Source organism: Pelodiscus sinensis, chromosome 2, assembly GCF_049634645.1.
Source record: "Pelodiscus sinensis isolate JC-2024 chromosome 2, ASM4963464v1, whole genome shotgun sequence".
Taxonomy (NCBI): domain Eukaryota; kingdom Metazoa; phylum Chordata; order Testudines; family Trionychidae; genus Pelodiscus; species Pelodiscus sinensis.
The window spans coordinates 45,909,548-45,914,329 of NC_134712.1; the positions used below are offsets into that span (position 1 = coordinate 45,909,548).

Below are 4,782 nucleotides of genomic sequence, written 5' to 3' on the forward strand. Positions count from 1 at the left end.
AGCATATGCACATGCACTATTAAAGTACTGGTCATACACCATTGGCATTGGAGGATGTTTGTTTCAAGGGCAGAATGAGAAATCAGTTCTGAATAAAGACTGAAGTAGAAATAGTAAACATATTTTAACAACTAATTCTGATTTTGGGCATCCTAGTCTGATCATAGGCCTTTGAAGACCTGCTTTTAACTGCAGGCAGCTTTAGACAGATGGAACAATTTAACCCTGTCATCCCTGGTAATGAAAGGTGTGGCCCCAACAAATATTCTGTGATTCAGTACAATATATCTGTATCTCACTTCTAAATTAGTCGATTGACCTTAACAGAAGCAATATTTCTGAGAGCAATGAAAAACAAGCAGAGGAATAGGAAGAACAAAAGGAAGGAGGCATACAGAAAATCTTTAAAAAAAACCCAGAACCAAATGTTTCTTTATTACCCCCTCCACATTTGCCTCCAGCACTGGTGTTATTCCTCTGGAAACCATGCCCTTCAGTGAACTAGTAAGGATATCTGACTACAGCTTTGTTATGGTACCAAAGAGACAATCTCCATTCACTTAGCCCTGAATTGAGATTTTGTGAACAAAAGAAAAGTTGTAGAAAGCTCTGTTTGCATAGACATCCAATTAAGCTTTTAAAAATTGTCACATTTGCCTCATTTTTGGGATCTAGAGCACAACAGCACTGAACTAGCACATGAGCAGATCAGCCCAACCTTGTCTCACTGCCAAAGCTTAGTGAAATTAAACACAAAAGCATTAATGCCGTCAACCAAATTCTCTTCGTGAAGTTCTTAGGGTCAAATCCTGAGAGGTAGTCAGCACTTCTCCATTCCAGGGAAGAACATATATACTAAAATTAGAATGATACAGAGAAGATTAGCATGACCCCTGCACAAGGATGACACACAAATTTGTGAAGCATTCCAGGTACCAGTAGTAACTCCAGGCCAGATTCAACCTGGTTTTGGGAGAAGAGGAGTGTGTAAGGAGCTTTCCTATCCCTTTGTAAGGCCTATATAAAGATCAAGAGATTTACCACCCTGGTTACATGCAGGGAAACTCAGGAACTGTCCCTCTCTAATCCCCTGGGGAACCGCAAGTTGCAAAATGAGCAGGAAAGACTGGGCAGAAGGTAGAGCCAATTCCACTATCAGAGGTGACTGGGTGTGTAAAGGGGAGTAAGCAGCAAAATGAGGGGCTGCTGTGCACAGCCTCTGCATACCCAGGAGCTGCAAGAGGCATTCTTCGTGCAAATTTTCTCCCAGCTGCCCCTTGGAGCATTCAGCTCCAATCATCCCTGGCCAACAGTCTGTGCCCAGCTGGCACAGTTTAGTCCAGGGGTGGGCAATTATTTTTTATGGGGGGCCATGCAAGTATTTGGTAAGTGGTCAAGGGCCACACTTTCCTTGTATTAATGGAATGGCTGCAGGGTCTGGGATGGAAGTTGGGTACAGGAGATAGCTCTGGGTAGGGAACTGTCTGCAGGAAGTGGGTTCAGGCTCTAGAAGGGAGTTTGAGTGCAGGAAGGGGGAAAGATCAGGCTCTAGGAGGGAGTCTAGGTGCTGGGTGCAGTCTGTGGGTCAGGACAAGGGATTGGGTGCTGGAGGGGATGCAGGGTGCAAGCTCTGGGAAGGAGTTTGGGTGAAGGAGGGGTAAGGTGCCAGACTCTGGTAGGGAATGTGGGTGTGAGAGAGGGCTTGGGGTGCAGCTCTGGGATGGAAACTGGGTGCTAAGTGCACCCCAATATCCTCCACCCGACCAGAGCTTGCACCTATCACCCAAACCCTCCCAACTCCTTTCCAGAGCCTGAGGCAAGTGTGGGGGAGAGACTTCGGGGGGGGGGGGGGAGGAGGGAGAGTTCTGGGCATTCTGGGCACCTCTAAAATGTCTGTAAATCTGCCACCCCTACATACAAGAAACTTCAATTTAATATCATTGTATCAACCAAAGGGCACCACAGCTTTCATGTAAAAGCAAACACAGATCTCCCTACCCCCACGGTCCTGGGTTTCACTGTCTCCTGTTATGGTCCCCACCCTTCCACAAAGCCTCCTATTCCAGTTGAAGAAGCTCCTACCCCACAGGGCTGGGTGGACTTGGCTCCCCACTCTTGTCTTGTGACCCAGCCCCATCATTCAAGTTTGGCCTGACCACCTCTCTCTTTTTGGAGGGGAATACATGCCTAATTTGACAGAGGGGCATTGTGATAGAGCACACAGATTGCAACATCACTCCGATTTGGCCCATTCACTCCTTGGTTTCCATTTACACTGACGTAATTAAAAATAGACCTATTTCTGGGGGGGGGGGGAACCACACTCCAATTTAACTTTAATGCCTGTTTACAGTGCCTAAGGGGGTTTAATGTAAATGAGAATCAAGATAGTGTATCTGAATTAAGAGACTTGTTTGGCTTGGGGTAGGTATGATATCTGCTCTGCTCGAAAGCCATACACTACACCTTTTATAATGTAATATCATCACTAAAGATAATTTTCTGAAAGTATGACTGTAAGCGTGAAGCAACAATTCTCATTTTATGCAAGGCCACTTGTGTGAATGTCATTTTCCTCAACTGTTATTCTTTTGTGTATCCTTCTGTCTGCAAAGTAAGCGTAGGATTCCTTGATCTTTCACTCTGGAATAGATGTTGAAAGGAGGAGAAATGTGTGTACGTGTCTGGGGGAGGGAGGTGTTACTTCATGGTTTGGCAGATACAGTACAGAACTTTCAAAAGCCTTTAATAATCTTTCAGTAAATCCAAAGGCATTACGCCTTTTCATTAAAATATAAAAAGTGAACTTTATTACCTTATAAAATGGGATCTCAGGCAAAATGGGGATTTTTTTGTTCACTGACCAAACCTCTTTTCTGTCTGACAACAGCAATTCATTCACTTACCCTGCAACAAGTTTAAATTTAAATTTATGTTTGTGACAACATATGCATACATTCCCAGACAGCATGGGATATTTTTCAGTCTCAGGTCTTCAATTTACCCTGACTGTGCCAGAAATGATCAAAGATCAGATTAAAAAATAAACAAAACAAAACAAACAAAGCTCACATACACACACAAACAAAGGAAGTGAAACCACAAATCCACACAGATCTTTTAGTTTGCTCCCAGAATTCACACACTGAAAGTGCGACTGTTGGAAGAACATTCTGGGAACTGACATACTAAAGCTATGTCTACACTTGCAAAGTTCTTTGGTTTGTTTTTTTGGGTTTGTTTGTTTGTTTTTTGCTGACCGGTTTGTCAATGATAGAAAAGTGCTGTTTTCCACTGAGGCTGTTTACATGTGCAGTACTTGCATCAGCAATGACAGAAGTGCACTGTCCCACTATGCACTGTTCTGGGACACAAAGCATATCAGTGCTACGGCAGGGGTGGATGTGTGTCCGACAGCCACAGAAAGCAACCTGGCAGGAGGAGGGGGGGCGGGAGACAAACCGACTTCAGCCCTGCCTCCTTCATTGTCTCTGCACAGCACATTCTGTTTACCTGTCTGTGTTTGCACTGGCTGAGACAGCAGGAGCATTCTACAATGATTGATTTTGTGTCTCAGGGGCATAACAGCACCAGTTGTCAGAAAGGAGCTAAAGAGGAGGGGTACATGCTGCAGGCAGGACTGCTGAGTTTCAAAGAGAAGCCACTCCCACTCTGCATTGTGTGACAGCTCTGGAGGGTAATTAGACCAGTCAGAGCAATGAAGAGTCTTCACTGGCACAGAAGTGCAAAAGCAAAACGACTCTTATTGGGACAGAGTTTCAGCACAAAATGTGGATTTCCCGAGAAGATATTAGGGTGGGTTTTGTGCAAACTCCGGGTTTTTTGCACTAAAAACTGGCAAGTATAGACCTGGCCTAAGAAACAAATCAAACATCCCATTCTGCTTTGGGATTCCTGTGTTCAAATCAAAGCTGCCACAAAAAGTAACTTAAGTTGGAGGAGGTTTCATCCAGACCATGTATGCTGCCCCGGGTTTGTGTTTCACTCACATCCACATGCTTCAGTTATTTGGGCTGGTGGAGGTGAACCTGATTATATTGTAAATGTAAATAAGTTGGCCAATGTAAATAAACAAGAGCTCCGCCTTTAATCCAGCAAATCACTTAAACATTCTATTGCAGTTAGTGAGATTACACATTTGCTTTACTGGATGGAAGCCTCAGAACATCCCCATCTTGCATAAATTCTATGAGGCAGTGGAGGTGGCACAAATAAGGTACCAGATGAACTCTTTTGGCATTTCTTGTGAATCGTATGATGACGTTGTCATGTTGAGTTAAATGGGAATCTTCGCAAGAAATTGTGAAATGTCATATTAATCCTTCTTAGGCCTTGTGATGTTTCCTGCAGCAGCAGTGTGATGACTGGTGGTGGCTGACTTTCAGATGATGCAGTGGGTTGGTGTGGATAAGTGTCTGGAAGGAAAATTACATTTTGTCTGTCTGCAATTACGAAGTGAAGAGGAACAGAAAAACAAAGAAAAATGTAAAATAAAATAAATATTATCCCTTGACAATACTTAGGGTTCTTGTCAGCTTTTCCAGAAAAGTTGCACCTGTCATTTACTGTTATTGATCCTAACCCTGTAAAGCAATTATTCACATGGGGGAACTTTACACACACACAAGTAGCCCTATTGGACTAACTAGAGCTGCTCACATATATAAATAAACACAACCTGTACATGTAAGTGTTTTGCAGGATCACGGTAATTTTTTGCAATCCAGAGGCATTGCTATGCTCTCTCCAGGCACAGAGAAC

At 43.6% G+C, this 4,782-nt stretch overlaps 1 non-coding gene across 1 annotated transcript; it reads left to right on the forward strand.

Moving 5' to 3' along the window:
• The first annotated feature begins 833 nt into the window (after positions 1-833).
• LOC112544061 (U6 spliceosomal RNA) lies at positions 834-938 on the forward strand. The gene has a single exon (XR_003087375.2). It is a non-coding gene; the product is annotated as a U6 spliceosomal RNA (small nuclear RNA).
• The last annotated feature ends 3,844 nt before the right edge of the window (positions 939-4,782 follow it).